Raw genomic sequence first — 23,226 nt, forward strand, 5'->3', positions numbered from 1 at the left:
GCCAGGAGAGCCAGGCTTGAAGGCAGAGGCTTCCAGATGAGTTCCAACTTGACTTCTCCATATCCTGTGTCTGAAGTGTGTGGAGTCTTCAATATAGTAATATACATATTTTAAGAAGAGAAACTTGGCTGTTACATTATACTTTTGAGCTCAGCATAATCTATCATTTAAAGAATTTAAAAGAGGATTTTACTAACAATATTTGAAAACCTACCATGTTGGTCCAACTGAACATCAGCTATTTTCAGATATATCCTGAAGTACTGTTGATACTACATTTGAACCCGAAATTTGATTTTCATCTTTACATATTGTCCACTTTTCACTTAGCCAAATATCCAACCATGAAACTCACCTTAACTTGACCTATTCTGCAAAGAGATGATTCAGATGACTTTTATGGGATGTGTAATATCTTTTATTTTTGAATTGAAATTTAATTTGAGCTTTCAGCTTGGAGCATCTGCCTTACTCAATACTGTATTCTATATTCTAGCCTCATGTGAAATGATATAGAATAAATCTTGCCTTGCATTGTGGGCTTAATGGTTTATTCCTTTTGGGACTCAAATCTCACCCAATGCTTCATATATATGCTATGTTTCATATAGCAGTTGATATTCAATAGGCATGCCGATAGCATTATTTTACATTTGTGGTTAAGTGTGCTGCATAGGTGTGAATGTCTTTTACTGTCTTATGTAAACTTCTGTGTATTGTTCATATATATATATATATATATATATATATGATCTGAATTTAGATTTTCATAATACAAAGGACAGGGGCACAAAGAATAAGAATTTGCTGAGTGATCAAGAAGTCATGACTCTCCTGGGAAATCCAGTGCATGAGGTGACAAAAGGAAGGAAAGAAAACACAAAATCCAAATATGTTTCTCTAAATGTGCTATCTTGGGGCTGAGCATTGGTTTAGTGGTTAAAAACACATAGTACACTTGATGAAGACCTGGGTTTAGTTCCCAGAACCCACTTCTGCCACCTCACAACCTCACTCCAGCTGCCAGGAATCCACTATCTTCTTAGGACACTGAAGGAAGTTGTACTCATGTGAATGTATCTCCTCATAGACATACCTGCCTATACATAGTTTAGAAACAAAACTTCTATTATAATCTTGCTTCATTAAGTAATGTAACAGGAGAAAGAATGAGTACTTTGAAGCTACTAAACAGTTCTTATTCAATGTGCGTCCTTTGCTAGAAACATACTCAAAATACTAATTATAAGTTGTCTTATACAAGAAAATAATTTGGTATATTACAGATATCAGTTCATATTATCAACTATGATTTGTTTTATAATACGATGATAAAAGTACAAATTTTACATACTTTTGACTAGATATTGATTGCAAACACAGATACCTTTTTTCCTACAAATATATATTGTCCTTAAGGTTTCCATGACCTATTTGTGGCTAAAGGATTGCTTGGGTATTTTTTTCCTCATTTTGAAAAATATCAAACTTATTTTATTCCATTTCAGAAATAAATTATTATCATTGGAATAAAGCTATTTTAGAAAAAATAATAATTCAAGAAATAAACTTTTTGGACCTGAATTTGATAGTATTTTTACAATACTTTAAATGTTTATTATTATTATTATTATTATTATTATTATTATATTTGTATGAGGATACATGTATCAGCGCACACGTGAAGTTCAAAAGTCACCTTTGTGGCAATGGATCTGTTCTTCCACTTCTACATACTTCCCAGGGATCAAACTTGCATCATCAGATTTGTATTATAGACACCATTACCTACTATGCCATCTCACCAGCACTATTGGATTCTTTAATCTAGCTAGTTGGAGCTTTAACTCTGGTGAGTTTTGCTTTCCATGCTTTAAGAGACAGTCTTTACGCCCAGTGTAGGGGAATGCCAGGGTGGTGAGGTGGGAGTGGGTGGGTGGGTAGCAGAGCATCCTCATAGAAGTAGGGGGGATACAGGGTTTGTGGAGGGGAAACCAGAAAATGTGGTAAGATTTGAAATGTAAATAAATAAAATATCCAATAAAAAAATTTAAAAAAGAGAGACAGTCTTATAATCAGAAAAGATCCTGGCTTTAGGTTCTTAGATGAATTTCCAGGACATTTTTACTTTTTGCTTCACCCTGCAGACTGCTCGACCACTTTAAGATCCTATGGCCACCTTTATTATTTGTTGAAGGTTACAAGGACTTGTGGGCATCCCTATTTTGATCATCTATGTCACTGACACATCAGTGGAAATCTACTGAATTAATAAAGTAACCTTTATTAGCCCAAAGAAGCCTGCCATAGAACAATATCCTCAAAGCAGCAAAGGATCTTGGCATAATCATGGAATAATACGAACAACTTAAAAAATAATCAGAAAATATAATTGCCTCAGATCCTCTCATTTTCAGGTACCTAGTTAGAGCAGATGTTCTGTCACCTGCAGATAATGAATGATGTCTCACAAGGCCTGCTGATAAGGAGAACACTGTTTCTCACCAGTGCGCCACACAGGAGAGCGGATCTGTTCTAGTTAATTGCCTAACGGTAGTGTTTTCCAGGTATTAGCAGAACTCTTCACTTAGTCATCGAATGGTCCTCATCAGGTTACCTTGTCCTGGTGCTGGTCTATTTTCATGAGTGTTCCTTCGTCACTAACACCTTTTCATCCTCCTTAATATCTCCAAATGCATCACTTCACTCCACTGACATAAAACACAAGCCATCTAAAAATTATCCTCTGCTGTTTCCCACTCATCTACAGAGAGTGAAGTTGCCATTTATGGACACTTGCTGTTGCCATGTTTTTCAGAAAGTTTGCCATTCCACAAGCTGTTTTTAGCCCCCGTACCCACGACACTTCTCCAGGCATTTAGTATTTCTTGAGCTGACGCTTTTCCAAGGCAATACCTCCGCCTCCTCATTGAATCATGCGGGCTGTCTCTTAATCAAATGGTATTTTTTGAAGTGTTTCCTCACTGGAGCCCACAAGGTTGTTTCTCATTTCCCCCCCCCCCCCACACCTGCTTTGTACACTAACTGAAGGAGAACTACTTACAGGCTTTATTGTCCTTTTTGGAACAGAAATATGATATCTGTCATTTTCCCATTCTCCACAATCTGGCCCAACAGTTGAAAGTGACTAAAAATATCAACTAATAAACTGTTATTTTCTTGCTCCCTAGAAAATGATATATTCTCTGTTTGTATCTTGTGTTCTGTGAAATATGAGCCAGATTCAAAAAATAATTAAAAAGAACTGTGATGCAGTAAAATAGCTTGAAAAATTAGCTGCAGAGAAGTAAAGTTGAATCCCATTTAATAGTGTGACTTTGGGAAAATAAGAGTTGTGAGGTATTAGACAATAGAGTTCAGGGTGAAATGAAGCATTGCATTGTGCTACAGTAAGCATACTATGTATTGTGTAGGTACTAGAGAATCAAATATGACTTGCTTTAGAGAAATAATATAACTCTGACAAAGTGGGCTACATAGGAATCTGTACTAAAGAGTCACCATTCATGTCATCAACAAGATAAAAAAATTAATGGTAAAGTGATGTTTCTCTGAAGAAAGTTTTTGTTGAAGTTGAAAATCTAGGAAATTTGTTAGAGAGCAGAAGGTGAAGTCTCTCATACTCATACAACTAACAAAAAAAAAATGCAGTGACAAGAACCAGCTCAGCCACTCAGTAAGAAAGGAACAACTGAAGGACTGAGATGAGGGCAACAATGTCATGGGAGATGGAAAATACAAGAGTAAATTCCTCCGCACCATCATAGAGACTTTGACTTAAAGTTAGCCAAGGCCATTTACGGGGCTTTATTTTAAAAAAAAGAAAAATGAGAAAAATTTCAATTACAAGGAAGAACTCAGTCTTGTTGTCTGTTATAAAGTGTACCAATGTTTATGAGTCTAGCATTTTTCACAAGTTCTAAAAGAAGACCTTAGCTTTGGTGGTTTGTTGTACAATGCTTATTAACATGAAGAAGGGGAGAGAGAATTCTCCAGCTGAGGTTACTCAACGGGAAGAACATGAGTAAGATAAAATAGTCTACGTTTCAGAATGGGAGAAGAGCATGGAAATGATTGTCCCTTCATTTGGGGAAAAATGCCGAGGATGGGAGTCACCCTCTTCTGAAGTGCCATTCATGTGAGATGGGGTCTGACAAGCTAGTCTCTGAAGCCATGGAATAAACGTTCTTACTTGTAGGGTATATCACCATATATGTGTGCTATGACTTTTGGACTCTGAATCATAGTAGCAAGGTAAACAAATGGGCATAATATGTGTCCGTGAAATATTTTCAAAGCCAGATGCAAATTAAAGCACTAAAGCAGCTTTAAATAAAATTCCATTTACGACAGTCAGAGTGACTGCCATCATGAAAAGAAGGACAATTATACCAGGTTTTTGTTTTTTGTTTTTTTTGTTTTTTTCTGGGACAAAATACCTGACACGAAATGATTTTTTTTTTGTGCTTTGAAAATCTTTTTTTTTATTCGATATATTTTTTATTTACATTTCAAATGATTTCCCCTTTTCTAGCCCCCCCACTCCCCGAAAGTCCCATAAGCCCCCTTCTCTCCCCCTGTCCTTCCACCCACCCCTTCCCACTTCCCCGTTCTGGTTTTGCCCTATACTTCTTCACTGAGTCTTTCTAGAACAAGGGGCCACTCCTCCTTTCTTCTTGCACCTCATTTGATGTATGGATTATGTTTGAGGTATTCCAGTTTTCTAGGTTAATATCCACTTATTAGTGAGTGCATACCATGAGTCACCTTTTGAGTCTGGGTTACCTCACTTAGTATGATGTTTTCTAGCTCCATCCATTTGCCTAAGAATTTCATGAATTCATTGTTTCTAATGGCTGAATAGTACTCCATTGTGTAGAAATGATTTTAAGAAGGATGGCTTTACTCTGACTTACACTTTCTACCATGGTGGGAAAGGCATAGGAGAATTGCAAGGCTAGCTACGCAATACCTAATTGCTATTAGGAGTTCAGGAGCAGTGTTTGCTTCAGCTGGCAAAGGGGAAGACGAGTGAGGAACAGTAGCCTCAGAGATTTGTTCTAAGGGAAGCCATGCATTTTAGCAAGAGCAATAAAAGAGGATAGGTTGGAGGGGGGAGCAGGAATTGATGTAATTCTATTTTAATTTAAAATATAAAAATTCTAAAATAAAAAGTCACTATATCCATATTTATAAAACACATAACCTGAGCCCCCATCCCCATAAGGAGAAATAGTTGTATGTTGTATTTTGCCGTCATTTGCACTGGCTCAAGCAACAGAAACTGTGATCTTTGGTACCCTGCTCTTTACTTGTCCGTAGCACTGCCATAGTCTTCTTTCTAACAGCTCCCTTTCTATTATCACTTCGACCCCACTATTCATTACTCCATAATAAAAGCTAAAAGAATTGATATTGAAATTCCAAATTTTCCTTTAAAGAAAATCCTTCAACTGTTTTCCATTGGTTAAACAAAAGTTCAAATTCTTGACCATGCACTGCAAACCCTGAGAGACCTTCCTAGCTTTCAAGTGTCACACAATGTGATGACCTGAGCCCACTTCGCTTATCATAGTTCCTTACTCTCTGTCATTTCCTAGGACTGAGAATACAGACTTTAGGTTTTTTTCCCCCTTGACCTGAAAAAGATATTCCCAGTTTTCCCTGGACACTTCATGCACTGGCATGCTTTCATCTGTTGACTTAATATGCTGCATGACATTTGAAAGAACATCTCCTGTATGTAGTCATTCTCCATAGCACAGCCTTGGTAACCCCCTAAGATGACATACAGCCACATTTGGAAGTTTCATGACCAATGAGCACTATACCTGGTCTATCATACCTGAATTCAGTGCTCACTTTCTAATGGGATGTCAAAGTACAAAGAAATTCATATTGACAATTATAAAACAATCCAATGTTTTATTGCTATTTGACCATGAAATTTTCTTAGTCCCTCTAACTAATTTAATCTTAATATATCAGATATGTTTCAGCTTAGCTTACTAGATAATGAAGCTGAATTTCTCAAAGGCTGGATAAATTATATGAAATCATATAACAGTAAGTATAAAATCTTTTTTCCATAGTCTCTCAAATGATATATGCGGCTCTGTCAAGTAGAATCACATAAGAACCTATTCACCCAGGCAGCTCTAATGTGCTGTGACTTCTAATACAGTTCTACAAAGCCTTGTTACTGTACAGACTAGTAAAAGACACAAAGTGATGATAAATGCTCATGGTAGGAAGAAGCATGGTCCAATAAAGTAGTGATGAGAGAAGGAATTCTCATCCAGAATCATCAAAGAAACTACGTTCATTTCCCAAAGCTACTAGGACAAAATTATCAGAAAATCAGGTATAATAAAACAATAGAAATGCACTCTCTTGTCCTCCTGGTTACTGTTCTTCTAAGGTCCTTGATAGGAACCCTCTTTTTCTCTTCCCAGCTTCCATCTGTGATCAGCAGTGTTGTCAGCATTTCTTGGCATGTAGCTGCATCATACTGTCCTCTGTCTTTGTCAACATGTGTCATAAGCTCTCCATGCTTCTATGTTCCCGTTTTCTTATAAAGACATTAATCATATCAAATTAGGACCCTCCTAGTTGTATGGTCTAATCTCCTAGTCTTCTTTTCATTCGTATTGTATTTTCAATTAAAATCTCATTCAAGGAACCAGAGGTTAAAACTGCCGTTTATTGTTTTGTGGAGAAACACAATTTAAAACAGACAGCTGTGGAGGCAGAGTTATAAGCATGATATCATGAGAGCAGCCAGTATTAAAATAGCATAATACACTTTTATCAATGGAGCTGTTGCTATAACGAAGTTGGTTAATAGCCCCTACATCCTAGTGGCTGTGGATGTACATTTAACAAAGGTTATATTCTCACTATATAGAGCACTAAAAGCTGTGTGGCTCCATTATCAGTTCTTATAGAACAAAGGACTCTTTGGGAGAAGTGTTCTTTTTTCAATAGATAACCAAAGTACATAGTCCAAGCAATTCACGAAAGGAAGTGTGAAATCTTTACTTTCATTGCATCTGCTAAAGTCCCTATTGGTGAAAAGCAGACACAACCAGACGCGGCAGGTGCTCTGGCCACTTCAGTGGAAGATGTATGTCAAAGGAAATAATAATTATCCCATAGTTTATCAAGTTTGTCGCCAAATGCTCACTTGTTGAATCTGAGCCTGTGATACTTTTTAGGATACCCAGAAGTAAAGACCCTGACCTGGACTATCTCATAGAAGCTTTCATAAAAAGGTTTCTCTTAATGGAACTTTTTTTTTTTTTTACTTTACAAAATCTTTATTCCACCATGCTGTGAAACCTAAAATAAATTGGTGTAATTCTTTATATATATAAACTTCTGAAGTAAACAATTTAAACAGACCCACAATCTCTAGCAAAATAGAAGCACTACTATTTTGATATCAAAACTGTAACAAGACTCAACCTAAAAGAAAATTATAGTCCAACATTCTGGATAAACATAGATATAAAAGTTCTCTATTAAATTGTTGGAAACCAAATTTATCAATACATATAAATGATGATCCAACCATGATTCAGTTGACTTCTCAATAATGAAGATACTGTGTGAATTAATAAACATAATTCACAAAAAATAAATAAACATAATTCACAAGATAAACCAACTGAAAATAAAAGCAGTATGATCACCTCATTAAATATTGAAAATACCTTGACAAATCCATCACCCCCCTCAGGATAAAAGTCATGGAGAGAGTAGAGATAAATATTTCATATCTCAATGTAAAAGACAAATTACAACAGCCCTACCCACAGTCAACATCATCCTTAATGGAGAGAAACTCAATTTTAAAATATCAGAAATAACAGAAAGTTGGGAAACACTGAAATATATTCAACATCTTTAGCAGTCCAGGAACTATATGTTTTAAAACTACCTTGAGATTTACCCAGTCAGTCAGATGGCCAAGCTTAATAGAACAAAAGAACTGCAGATGATGGCAAAGGAAGTAGGGAAAGGAAGTATTTATTGCTTTTGAGAGTGAAAACTGGTACAACCACTATGGAAATCAGTGTGGGTGATACTTAGAAGTTGAAAGTAGTTTGACCACAAGATCTAATTATAGCACTTTTGATCTTATACCCAAAGGATTCAATATCTTACTAAAGATATTCACTTATCCATGTTCATAACTGGCCTATTCATAACAGCATAGATGTCCATCAACTGATGAATCTATAGTTAAAATGTGGCACATTTATAAATTGGAACACTATTCAGCTGATAAGAAAAATGAAATTATGAAATTTTCATGTAATTGATGATGCTATAAAACAATCATCCCCAGTGAAATAACCTTGACCAAAAAGACAACATTGTATGTTTTCTTTCTCTTACATGTGGGTATTGACTTTCTAGATTTAGATATGTGCATTTCATTCAGAATCACCAAAGTAGTTAGGTAGTTAGTAAGGTACCAGGAAAGAAGGAGAGATCTTCCAAAGAAGGAGAAATAGAATATAGTGTTAACATGGTTAAAGAGGAATCTAGAGTATCAGAATTAAATTTAACAATTACATATCTTAGGACAAATATATCTCAGGCATGTAATCACGGTGAAAAATTCTAAAATAAATTGAAATGAACATTCTCAAGTACTTAAACTACTCATTTTATTTTCATTGGTTGTCAAAGTAGACCTCACCCACATAATGTTCTTAGGAAGGACAGTCTAACAAAACAATGTTTCAGGAAGTCAAAACAAAGAAGAAATTTCCTTTTGTGATGTCACTAAGAAAGTGAGCCAAAGAATAAGACTCAAGTCAAAGTACTTGGTGCCAGAAAACAAACAAAACTAGATTCAGAGACTTGAAAAATAGTTTATGGGTGTTTCACAACAGCTGAAATGCAGACTCATGGACACATGTTTTGAGTAACATACAAAACAAATTTTGCTTTTGTGGAAATAATCCATTCTATCCCAGGCAGAAATATATTAGTGTAAGGTGATGACAGCACAGAGCCTAAGTGGGGAAATTCTCTGTCGATATGAAAGGAGTCTAGGACCCTGATACTTTCTAGCATCCTCAGAAGCAAAGGTCCTGACCTGGACATTCTTGTAGAAGCTACCATAGAAGGATTTCACTCAATGACATCTTCAATTATACTATTTGCATATTATATTAATGGGAATATGTTAATATATCATATTATACATTAATATACTGCACGTTATGAAATGTGTCACTAGGACCTGGCACTTAACTGAGTTCTCATGTCCTTTCATTGATAAGCGTGCTTCTTTAAGTCAAATGTGTATAGTTTTGGGGGGGGGGGTTGTTTGTTTGTTTAGTTTTCAAGAAATCTGTTAAGATAAATTAGGAAAATGGGCCATGAAACTGTAGCATCTGAGAAACCCCAAAGCTATTGAAAATGTACCCTTAGCAAGTAAAATATTTAAAGGATTGAAAAGGACCCATTTCATGTTTCCAGGAGACAGCCTAAACATTATGCTACAAATCAAATTGTGGAAAGTTAACTTGTGAGTTTCTCAAAAGCTTAAACTGTGTAGAAAGGGGAATAGGGCTCAAAAGGATAGTTTGGTTAGGAACTTACATTCATAAAAGTCAAAATCTGACATCTCTAAAGGATAGCATAATCACTATATAATATGCATGATGCATTATATATGTATTAAATATATTTAATGTAAGCTGAAGGTAGTGCTATGTATCTATAACCACAGTATGTCTAGAGAGTGTTGTCCAGACAGACAAATCCCTGGAGCTTATTGTTGGATATACTAGTCATGCTGCTGAGTACAAGGTTCACTAAGAGTATGTATCCCAAAAACAAAAGTGTAAATAATAAAGAAAGACACCTGGCATTCAACTATGAGCTCCAAATGCTTGTGCACCCATGTATATGTGCACAAACACATATACTACATCCACACATACTCATATTTACACATACAGTAAAAGAAAAATTACATAAAGATTACAAGCCTAAAATAACCTAGGCTTGTCATTTACAGTTTTAAAATTTTTATATGCCGCTAAAGGAAAGATTGCACAGATAACTCTTAATCTGTAAGAAATAGCTCCTTACCACTTACAAGATTTACAATTCAGAGGCCTTCTCTTTAGGATGTGGTCATTTTCCATTCTGAGTATAGAATTAGACTTGATGACTAAGACTACATTTAAAATTGGGATTCGTTATTCCGACTGCTCTAGAATCTCTCTTCCTCATCAGGGAAGTTACCCTAGGTTGGCATATCTTATTGTGGAGTCTGAAATAATACCAATCTGTAGAATGTTCTGTGCTTTTACCCTGCTCCAACCCCACAACTCCCCGAGAGCTAAGTAACTCATATTTCTCCATCTGGTTTTAATTTGAATGTCAGCTCCTTAGAGTAAACTTGACTAATTTATCAGGTTAGGATCAGAGTTCTTTTAAGCACTTATCTACCTCAGATTCCATGAGAGACTAGAATCATTTCTCATCATGTCCATCTTTATCACACAACACCGTGCTATATAAATAGCAGATGGTCAGTGAATGGCTATTATGAAAATAAACAAACTATTTAGAATATCATTAAATTAAATTAATAATCCTGTAAGAAATAATTATTCCTAATAATCTTTAGTGTCATTCACAATCTTTAGTACATTAAAAAAAAAAACATGGAAAGAACTGCTATCTGCATTTGTTCAACACTTAGTGTGCTGGTAAAAAGAATTTTACCTTTCTCAGATTCTGTGTGGTATTATATAGGTTTTTGTTTGTTTGTTTGGTTGGTTGGTTGGTTGGTTTTTTGAGACAGGGTTTCTCTGTGTAGCCTTGGCTGTCCTGGAACTCATTCTGTAGAACAGGCCAGCCTCGAACTCAGAATTTCACCTGCCTTTGCCTCCCAAGTGCTGGAATTAAAGGCACGCACCACCACTGCCCAGCTATTATGCTCTTATGTAGTTCTTAACACTCTTGCTATATCCATAATGCCATCAAACCTTGTCATTAAATTTTAATGACATCTCCATTTTATCATGGTGTCACAGAATGTTTTTTATAATCCACTACTATGGAGTATTTCTCAAACATTTCTCAAAAGTGATTGATTATTAAATCCTGTTTGGGCAGAGCTCCTGGGACTAGAGTTCTATGGCTGGAATTTTAGGAAACACTTCTGGAGAGCAGCACCTCCACACTTTCTCACTTTAAAGCCTGTTGACAAAAAGAGTAAAAGGAATGAGGTAGATACAAAGAAACCATGGTGGCTTCAACTTAAATATTCACTGGCTTAATTCATAATCCTAAAACCTTAGGATTCACTTAGGTTGTTTTGTCAGTAATAGAAAGGAAGGTATCTGCCCTACTGACCCAATAGCATTATCATTAGAAAAGAAAAGACTAAATCATTTGACTTTGCCTCTTTGAATATTATAGTAAAAATAAAGTCAATGTAAAGGCAAGAAAAACTATTCAAGATAAAAGTATAACTTTGGAGTCTCCCTAAACAAAAAGTGAACGAAAAGATGGAGAGGAAGAAGATGAAAATGAAAAAGAGAAAGGAGAGAAAGGAAGGGAGGGGAAAGGAGGAGAGAAAAAAGATAAAAGAGAGAGAAGGGTGGAGGAGAGGAGGAATGGGAAGGGGAGACAGATGTCCCAGCACTGAATGTTTCCTACTGAACATGTCTTTTCTAACCATTGAAGAGTCTCATACACTATATTTTAACATCTTCTTTCCTACCCCATTTCTATTCTTAAACCCTCCCCACTCCTAGTCGTGTCCATTGTCTGCCTTTAAAAAATAAAAATGAAACAAACATTAAAACAAAAAAAATAAAAGAAAAAATTATAAGTCTTGTAAAAGTGTGGAGTCTAAATTCTGTTGGTCATATATTCCTGAGTGTAAGGCCTGACCTGGAGTGTGGTTGATATATTCAATGTCACTCAGTGCTGGCTATATATCTGTAAGCATGCCAAACATTAGAGCAGTGGTTCTCAAATTTCATAATGCTGTAACTCTTTAATGAAGTTCCTCATTTTGTTGTGACCCTTGCAGTCACGATATTAGTCCAATGCTACATTATAACTGTAATTGTGTTACTGTTATTGACCATAATGTGAAGATCTGATATATAGATTGGGACTCCTACGGGTGGTCACAACCCACAGGTTGACAGGTGGTGTATTAGAGTCATTTTGGAAGAGGAAATCTCAATTGACAAAATAACCTCACCAGACTACCCTGTTGAAAAGCAAGCCCATAGTGCATTTTCTTGATTAAGGATTGAAGGGGAAGGGCCCAGTTTCAGTGGATAGTGGTGTCCCTGGGCTGGTGAACCGGTGGCTATAAATAACCAGACTATGTCATGAGGAGCAAGCTAGAAATCTGTGCTCCTTCATAGTCTCTGCCATCAGTTCCTGCCTGTAGATTCCTGCCTTGAGCTCCTGCCCCAGCTTCTCTAGATGATGGCTGACTCAAGCCATAAGATAAATAAAATATTTTCTTCCGAGTTTGTTTGTTTGTTTGTTGTTATCATAGTGTTTAGTCACAGCAATAGAAAGCTCAGCTAAGACACTCTGCATTGAAGGAAGATGGTTTCCCTCTCTGAGGAGCTTTCCTTTGAAAATAACTCATTGGCTAAGGGTGGTACTTTGTACCCACTTCTCCTCCTCCATGCTAGGGTTTTTGTCTGGCATGAGCTCATTCAGGTCATAGTTCCTTTGAGTTAATATGTATATTTCCTCTGTTGTGTCTGAAATGTGCTGTTTGCTTAAAATCATTTATCACCACTAGCTCTTACAATCTCCCTGCCTCCTCTTCCAAGTAAATCCCAGAGACTTGAGGGGAAGGTTATATTAAGTATTTACCAATTTAGGCCAGAGAACTCCATATTCTCTCACTCTCTACATACCATCCAGTTTTGAAGCTGTTGCAAGAAGCATCCTCTCTAATGAGGGATTAGCAATGTACTTACCTGCTAGTAGAACAATATATCATTAGGAGTCATGTTAATGCTATATTCACTTAGTAGAATAATAGTAATACATTTCCCCTGGGGCCACGGCTTACCTAGTTTCCAATTCTTGACCTAATTAATAATATAATGTACTGGTTTCATCTCATAGAGTGGGTCTTAAATCCTATCAAACTGTGGTTAGTTACTCTAGCATTTGTGCCACGGTTGAAACAAAAGGCATATTGTGCAAACACATTGCTATTGCAGCTCAGAGAGTTCAAAGGTTAGTGAGATTGATGATCCCTTTTCTCCCTCAGTAGTGTGTATAGTGCCCTATATCAAATAGGAAACTAGGAAACATCTAGTTAACTGTCAACTAGATTTCACTAATTTCTCTACTATCACTATGTGACATCTTCAACAATAGTGTCTATCTGTAAAGTTAAGCAGACTACCAATAGCATTGGCAATAGCTTACAGTATTTGTGGTGGTCTATGTACCTTTTTAGATCAAGATTAACAAAAGTATAACCCATTCGGGAGGGGGTATTTGATAGCATATAATGCCTATTTGAGATATTGGCTTCTCCATTATAGAGTGACTCTATAATATATAGAGAGAATTATATATAATTTCCATTTATATATAAATATATTCATTATATATTGAAATTATATATTATATATGTTATATAATATATTGTAATTATGTGTTCTACACAATGAATAAAAGAGGGTTATAACCAGGATAAATGGTCATCCTTAAGTGTCAGAATTTAAAAAATTGTACTTGAAAGGTTCATGGAATAATAAGAAATAAATCCAACTCCTCAAAAACAATTGAGTTAATAGTTTGTCAATGTGCTTTACCACATTGATAATAGATATATTCTTACACAGTCAAAAGATGAAGTAGTAGTTAGCATATAAAAAATCAATGAAATCCCACTACAATTATCCAGGAACATGAATAAATGAAAGTAAATATAATTACAGAACACCACATCATTCGATCTCACAATTTAGTCATAAATTATGTCTCAAACACAAAACATAAATAAAAACATAAAATTTGATGCTATTTTAATCAAAGAAAGGTTTCTCGTTTTACTTATTTGGTTTCTTATAACATGTTGATTTCCTCCCCCTCTCCATTAGTCAGAAAGTTAAGCAAAGCTTACAGAGTGGAAACCACTGCTCAAGTTCTGTGGGTCACTCTTTCATATGCAGAACTAATTTGGGATCTTCCTTATATTGGTGACAAAAGTACTCCCTCATGACTATAGGATTTTGAGGCCCTTCTTCTTCCAAGCCAGGAAGAGAAACTGATTCTGGTAGAACAATAGAGATTAACTGAAGAGCGTGTAACCACGAAGGTAACACTAAAGAGCCATGCCATCTAGAATTATTTAGAAGTGACTCACATGTCCTCACATTCCAAAGGGTGAGATTATGGAAAGTGTAAATGTGAGAAATGGGAATCACTAGGGACTCCTTAATGTTAAAATAGCAAGCAGGGAAGAAAGCCAGTGTCTTCTTCTAATATACCACAGTCATATATCAGATTAGAAAGATCTGCATAGAATTCTAGCTCTTCTTGGGTAGAGACCAATGTTTAAGGGAACTGATTGGTCTTACAGAGTACCTACGTACAACTCCCAGCATCCACATGGTAGCTAATAACCATCTATAATTCTAGTTCCAGGAGGTCAGATATCATCTGGCATGCATGTGATACATATGCATACATGCTGGCAAATATGCCTGTACAAATAATAAAAATGAATTTCAATATATATTTCAAAATCCTTTATACATTTACAGAAATATGTATCTGTGATCAAAGTACTGTTCTTTGACATTTTAGTCACATCTAAAAGATTCTTCATGACTATTTGCTGTCAACTCTCATTCTCTCTTCTGGTCTCAGGGAGACACTGATGGCTTTATGTGTCTAGACATTAGTCCCAACTCCTCCATTGTTAATGACCCAGCTCCAAGTCTACTTGCCATCATGTCCATCATGCATCCTTTCCTTTCTGCACCCTGTTCACTGAGTTTTTGTTATTTCTAATCTCTGATGTCATGCTTATTATGATTTTAATATCATAAAAATTTTAAAACAAAAGTGTCTCCTAATTTGGTGGTCTAACAAAGGAGCCTGCAAGACAACAATCTGAAGATGCTGTGCCATCTTTGGTGATCATAGGAAGATTCATCGAAAAAAAAAAAAAACTTATTTTAGGAGCCGGGGGCGTGGGGGAACAGAAATGTAAAAGTACTAGCTATCAAGCCTGATGACCTGAGTTGGATCCCTAAAACCAATGTAAAAAGTCACCTGTAACCCCAGTACTCCTACTCCAAGATGGGAGGTAGAGACAGGAGAATGGCCCAGTTCTTCAGGACAGCTAGCCTATCATAATCTCCTCCACAATAAGGTAAAAAGTGAGTATTGATTCTGAATGTTGTCCTTTGAATACCATGCCAACTATACTATAATATGTCTGCACCAGAACCTATGCACACATGTGCACAAAACAATTGATTAAGTAAAAAAAGGAACCAGTAATTTATAAATTTGAAAATTCTCAACCCATCCTGAAAATGCATAATAAGAAAAAAAATCATAAGCAAAGATCAAATGTGAGAAAATTTATCAATGAAGCCAAAGGTATGAGCTCAGAAAGATTCAACCCATTGTGGTCCAAGGACCAGTCATTTCAGTATTGGAATATCTAAATACCTTAAGGATATCAGCCTGTTGGAATCATAGTAGATGCCACAGCTAAAGGAAGCCCTGTCTTTTTTTTTTAAGATTTATTTATTTATTATATGTAAGTACACTGTAGCGGTCTTCACACACTCCAGAAGAGGGTGTCAGATCTCATTACAGATGGTTGTGAGTCACCATATGGTTGCTGGGATTTGAACCCAGGACATTTGGAAGAGAAGTCAGTGCTCTAAACCACTGAGTCATCTCTCTAGCCCCAGGACACCCAGTCTTAATAAAAATTTGTGAGTGAGAATTCTATCTATCAGATCACACAAACAATGGACTATATTGTGTGTCTTGTCTCTGTAAAGTACTTTTACTGATCATTGTAGAGACTTCCACTTCAAAACTTCTGAACTTTGTATGCTTTAAGGAACTCCAATGGGTATCTGGCCTAGGAGAATTTGTTATCGCTTACGGATGAATTTGCTTCACAGACTTGCTTTCAAAAATGGAGTTTTAGTTTGTTTGTATAGTCTAAAGTCACTCATAGATAGCCTTTTACCCAAATGCTCATCATTTTTCCTTGAGTATCTACACTAATCAAATAAGGAAAAAAAATCCAGTTAGCATTGGGGTGGAGAAAAGTGAACTCATGATTGTCAGAATATTTTACTCCTTCAAAAAATACAAAGTTACATCAGTTTTCCCCCAAATTCCAGAAGGGGAGAAAAGTTTACAGTTCTTAGACATTTTAACGTTACCCATTTCTTCCATCACTCTCTGAACCTCCTACAAATACACCAAAAAACATTTGGAAGAATCAAATCTACTTAATGCTGGAGGATGAAATAACCTCAGGTAATCTGAGTTAGAATACATTTTCAAGAATGAAGCACATGAGTAGTGCACAGGAATTTTGTTGACCTAGTTCATGTGACTAGTTAAAGATGCCCTAGTTAACTAGAAATGGTACCTCAAATGCAAAATTAGAAAACTACTAGACACAGATTTGAAGAGTACTCAGTACCAATATTAAGAATATACTAAAATCAAATATGTCAAAGCTTACAAATGAATAAGATAGCAACTTAAAGGTCTAGGAGCATATGGAAAGCAAGCCTTTTGAATTATAGAATTTAATTAAATCTTTTTCACAATAATTATGTCACCCAAATCTAGCTTCCCTGGAAAAGACTAACATGTCATAGGACATAGAGTGTATTAACTCAAAAGAACCTCCAGGTTTGTGAAAAATGTGGAGAGGTTTAATCAGTCTAAAGATGGCCTTTAAGTGGAATAGGCCTTTAAGTGCTATTGACACACATCCACGGTGGGACAAAAAATTCTTAAGAGGAAGCCCCTACATTACTTAAGTCATTTTTATAACCAATGATAACAAGTGATAGGAATTTGGAAAAGGACACTTGGAGCTTAGCATATCTATTCTACTGATAATAATTTGTAGAGAGCCATATTGGGGTGTCATGCTACCTGGTAGGAACTTGACATTGACCAAGGTGAGGTTCCTCTCTCAGCCTTTGATGAGCAGGAATTCCTGTGCTAGCCATAATCCTGCTCCACCTAGGGTGGAGAGCTCAGTGTGAGTTCATTGTTCCTCCAGGCCTATGAATTCCTGAATTAAGCATGTGACCCACCAAGTTGCCTGAGCAGTGGAACCAACGCCCAGTGAACAGTCAGACCAGTTCCTGGGAACATTCCCCCTGGAATTTGGGGGAAAGTCTTGCCTGAAATCTTAAAATACTGAGTCCCCCATTAAACCACAAGACTTTGAGCAGCTGGTGTTGTCTTAGTCTCTGTTCTCTTTTCTCCGCCGCCCCATCCATCCCCAACTTCCTTTCCAGGCACACGGTTTGATGTAGCTGCAGGCAGTTACTATAATTTACACTTATTTAATTTATAATATGTTCTATACCTGAGTAAGAACTCATTCATTCATGCTGAAAACACTCAAGTGATTTACATATAGAAAGGACTCCCAGTTTGCCCAAAGGAAGAAGTTTTGCGTAAACGATTCTCACATGATTAGAAAATTGCCAAGACAAGCAATGTTCAGAACAGCACAATGAGATTTAACTGAGAAAAAGTCAACTTTGAGTAATTACAAATGAAAATAATAAACCGTTTCTACAATTAAAGGTTAGAGATCCAGTGTGAGAAGGCACAAACGTGTCTGCAGCACACAGAAGAAAAGTTCTACATGGTTTTCATAATAAATTACACATAAATTACACATAAATTTTAATTAACTGTATTGTGTAATTATGTATAGTCTATTATGTTATTATTTATGTGTAGTCTATTATGTTACTACCATTCAAAGAATTATCATGATGGCATATGAAATGGATAAAATGCTGCTTAACTAAGTAAAGATGATGGTAGTAAAAACAATGGAGATGGAGTAAAAACAATAGCTCTCCCATAGAGAATCTTTTCTCAACAAAGCTGATGTAAAAAAATAAAAAATGCTGCTATGTATAAAATAAAATACTCATCCCTTTAGGGTCACTTAATTAAACAAACTTTTACCACTAATCCAAAGCATCTTTTGAAAACTATTATTGAAAGGATAGAAAATACAGCCTATCTCTCTAATGATCCCAGGAAGTCAGAAGTTTAAAATGCTATCTCACTCCAAAGAAGCTCTAACTCCAGCCTCCTAAGGAGCCCCAAACACTTCATATTCCAGAGCCCCGCTCTTAGTGCTCTTTGTTAGAAACTAGGTAAAAGGTCACATTCCAGAGCCTGCCCTTTGTTAAGAGCTAGGCAAAAAGGCCTTGAATAGGTGATCCTGGTCCCCTAAGGTAACTGGAAATGAGCTTATTATCTGCTTATCTTGCTTCTGTAAACTGCTTATGCCATTACCCCCATCCAGGAGTTCAAGCTGGTATAGACCTCCAAGAAAATAGGAAACTAATTGGTCCATGGAGTGCAGGCTCCGATAATTTAAACTGATTGGCCTAAAAACTATGGAGTGGTGCAAATCGATTGGCTCACACTACGCGGAATGATTGGTTTGTGATTTGCGGGCTTTGTTGTAAACTTATAAAAGCTGTCACAATTCGGCCCTTGCGGTCCACAGTCCTCTACCCCTGCATGGTGTATGGCTGTGGAACCCAGAGTTATGTAATAAAAATCCTCTTGCTTATTGCATCAAGACCGTTTCTTGCAAGTGATACGGGTGTCGCCTTCCAAGGCATAGGGCGCTAGGGCACCCTCGGTTTTTTTTTCCGAGTCTTACATTATCTTTCCCTGAAGTTTTGCATAGAATCTTAAAATGCCTGTATTAATTCCAATATCTACTTTTTGACCTATTTTTGAAAATTAATTTTTCTAAGATTCTAGTGTATTGTATCTCCAAGTAAATCCCCATACATGAAGTAGGTGTGACTAAACATCCCTTGCACAGTTTTAGCAATACTCTTTTTTGTATGCCCTCCTGGACCATAATTCATACAATTCCCCTTATAATTAAGTGGCCAAGAGACACATATTCTCAAGGAGTCACTCTGGAGTGTTATAATCTATTTTCTATTAGTAACTACTTGAGATAGGACTGTTCAGAAATATTCATTTTGCAGAATATTTGACATGCTAGAAAAGAGACTTATGCCAAAATGACTTTGACCCTATCCATTCTGCTATAGAAATCTAAAAGAATAGTACTGATGGAATGGTGTGTTTATTTATCAATTGGCATCAATACTCTAAAACTGGACTGGCCGTGGTGGCACACAACTTTAATCCCAGAAATTGGGAGGCAGAGGCAGGCAGATTTCTGAGTTTGAGGCCAGCCTGGTAATTCCCATGAATCACTGAAATTCTTAGTAATATACCTGGAGACAATAAACATGGGGTTATAGGTTCTTATTCCCTTTATGTAGAGTACTCTATGTTAGTCCACTATGTATACAGATCTAATTATCTAATATTATAAAATTATAAATTATGAAGGAACATAAACTATGGGAAGAAAATATAGCGAGGGTGAGCTAATAATAATAATAATAATAATTGTACAAGAATCATAAGTTTTACAAGAATAAAGATCAATCAATTAGTATAGTTTCAGTCACCAGGGACCTAATACATTACCCTGAAATATTTAAAGAACTAAATGAAATAAACTTTTTCTCATATTTTTAAACCACCTACCTATAAAATTTTTATTGTTTTTAGACTTCAGATGGGTTGTAGCTTATTTTAAACGTGGGCCTTAATTGGACCTTGAATCATTTGATACAAGAGAAGTAAATTTAAAAGTTAACAGCATTGGCCTCAGTAAGATTCCAACCTAAGGCACATTCATGTGGATCAGCCTCTTTCATCACACTTAAAATACAAGCATTGAAAAGAATGTGGCCTTGGGAGATTGTTAGTTAGACATGAAAGTCCAGCTCAAGAAGTTGACTGTGCAGAGGACAGCAGAGAAACCCAGCCCTGATTTGACTCCCTCCTATGTGGGCTCCCCCACAGGGTTGCTCAACTTCAAGAAACTCCTAGAAGAGCCACAGTGGAGCCAAAAGACCGTCCTTAAACGAAAAGTGGCAAGAGTTGTACAATGTGAATTTTCTGTGTGAGTAAGAAGCAAAGCCAATGCCTGTGATAATTAAAAGTTGCAAGGGTAGGGGGCAACAGATAAAAGAGACATGAAGGTAATCTGCCATGAAATTTCTACAGAATGCAGAAAGTTGTTTTAGGTAGTAAAACTTTATTGTAAAAACACAGCACAATGTGTTCCATTTTCTCTGCATCAGGTTGATTACTTAAAGGATGCAGAACTGAATTCATGCTATGGGATCCCTCACTAGGACATAGGAAACTTAAAACATGCAATATCCTTAGCCTGAGTAAGGTTATTTATACATTCAGCATTTGTACCTGTGTTTAATTCAAAACAGAACTTACTGGAAACAGAGACAAAGTGTGGAGCAGAAACTGAAGGAAACTGCCCCACCCGGGGACCCATCCCATATACAGTTACCAAACCCAGACATTATTATAGATGCCAAAAAATGATAACTGACAGGAGCCTGATATAACTGTCTCCTGAGAGGCCCTGAGAGTGCCTGACAAACCCAGAAGGGAATGCTCTCAGCCAACCGTTGAACTGAGCACAGGGTTCCCAACAGAGGAGCTAGTAAAAGGATCCAAGGAGCTGAAGGGGTTTGCAGGCCCACAGGAGGAACAACAATATAAACCAACAGTACCCCCAGAGCTCCCAAGGACTTAACCACCAACCAAAGAGGGACCATGGAGGGACCCATGGCTCTAGCCACATGGGTAGCAGAGAGGCCCTTGGACCTCTGAAAGCTCATTGGCTCAGTGTAGGGATCAGGGAAGCAGGAGTGGGTGGGTTGGTGAGCAGGAGGGGGGATAGGATAGGGGGTTTTCGGAGGGGAAACATGGAAAAGGAATAACATTTGAAATGTAAAAGAAAAAATGTAATAAAAAAAAAGAAAAAGAATATACCATAAAGCAAATCAGAGGTCCTTTTAATTAAGGGCTATTACGAAGCAAAATACTGCTGTGCACTGCTATGCACATATGCTATGTGTAAAAATTCTGATAACTTTAATAAAAATTGACTTAAAAATATGGTAGGGCTGAGGAGATTGTTCAGTGGGTGAAGTGATGGCTTCATAAGCTCCACCTGACTTCACCTGCCAGTGTTTGTGTGGAAACTGGATATTACAGAAACATCTGTAACTCCAGCAATGCAGGTAGAGTTGGGAAACAGACAGGGACATGAAGCCTATAAGGACTTGCTCTCTGGCAGGCCTTTCTAGTAAAACAGGAAACTTCCAGTTTAGTGGGCAAGTTTGTCTTAGATAAATATGTTGGAGAGTAACAGAAAAAGATACATGTCATCCTCTGGTCTACAAACATGTAAGTATAACCACACATGCAAGCCTACACAATCTGGCAAATGGATAAATTCAACTTCCAGACTGAAAAAAAGAAAAGGATTTAAATCTAGGTGAAGCCAAAATAGTCCTTGGACATATAATCAAGGTAGAAATGGCTATAAAACTAGCAAAACAGATTAACAACAAATAGTGTAGTCTTTAAACCTTTTCCCCCCTAAAAGCAGTGAAGAAAAGAGAGGAGAAGGGAGAGGAGAGAGGAGAGAAGGGAGAGGGGAGAGGGAAGAAGAGACAGAGGAGAAGAGAAGAGAAGAGAAGAGAAGAGAAGAGAAGAGAAGAGAAGAGAAGAGAAGAGAAGAGAAGAGAAGAGAAGAGAAGAGAAAGAATTTGAAGGGAAAGAGGGAGAGAGGTAGGAAGGAAGAGGAGGGTTCTGTTTAAAAAACACACTAAAACTCTACAAAATGAGAAAATATTAAAAACTAAAAACCACACAGGGAATTCTGTGAAAGAATCTAAATACACATCATTCTAACATTTTGCTTGCCTTACCACAGTGATGAAGTTTCATTGTTTTCTAAATGTCAGCTGTCTTAGAAGAGCAATTGGCAGAGGCTAAATTTCTGATCAGATGCCCTAATAATTCTCAATAATGTAAACAGTCTACATCACCAAATCATGACAAAGCTAACCAATGTGCAGATCAAGTTTTCAGTTTTATTAAGTATTTTAGCATTTTCATATTAAAAATTTTAATATTGCATTTTCTATTTTATGCAGTTGTATGTGGGGTTCTGTATACATGTTCATGTGTGCAGGTACATGTTTGTGTGGATGTATATGTTCATTTGCACATGTGTGTATAGAAGCCAGAGGACAATCTCAGATGTCATTCCTCCAAAACCATCCAATGTTGATGTTGTTGTTCTTTTAAGGGTTTTTGTTTGTTTACTTATTTTGTTTTTTTAAGATAGGGTATCTCAATTCACCTGAAACTCACTAAGAAAGCTACAGTGAGCCCCGGGCTATTGTTGCCTCCTCATTGCTGAGATTGTGAGCACATATCACTGTGCTATTTTGTCTTGTTTTATGAATGTGTGTTCTTAGACCCATGCTCAGAGACTTTACTGGCAGAACTATCTCAGCCATATTTTATCCAATTTTTAGCTAAAATGTTTTAATTGATCATATTAGTGGCAACCACTGATATTTTCAAAATATATATAAAGTATGCACTATTTGACTTCAACCTTCTTTTAATACCCCACAAAACCTTCACCATAACTAATCTTCAACAGTCAGATCTGACGTTTTCTACTTTCAGGTCTGGGTGAGAACACATGGTCCTTGGTTCTCTGTGTGTGGCTTGTTTCATTTAACATAATGTTCCTCATCTGTATGTTAATGTAGCTTTGAAACAGCATTTCATTATTCTGTATGTCTGAATAATATTATGTTATATATAGGTATAAAATGTTCTCTATCACTAACTATTGCTCTGTAGTATTGCTTGAGGTCAGGGATACTGATTCCCCCAGACTTTCTTTTGTTGCTGAGAATAGTTTTAGCTATCTTGGATTTTTTGTTATTCCAGATGAATTTGATAATTGCTCTTTCTAACTCTGTG

This window comes from Apodemus sylvaticus, chromosome 5 (assembly GCF_947179515.1).
Source record: "Apodemus sylvaticus chromosome 5, mApoSyl1.1, whole genome shotgun sequence".
Taxonomy (NCBI): domain Eukaryota; kingdom Metazoa; phylum Chordata; class Mammalia; order Rodentia; family Muridae; genus Apodemus; species Apodemus sylvaticus.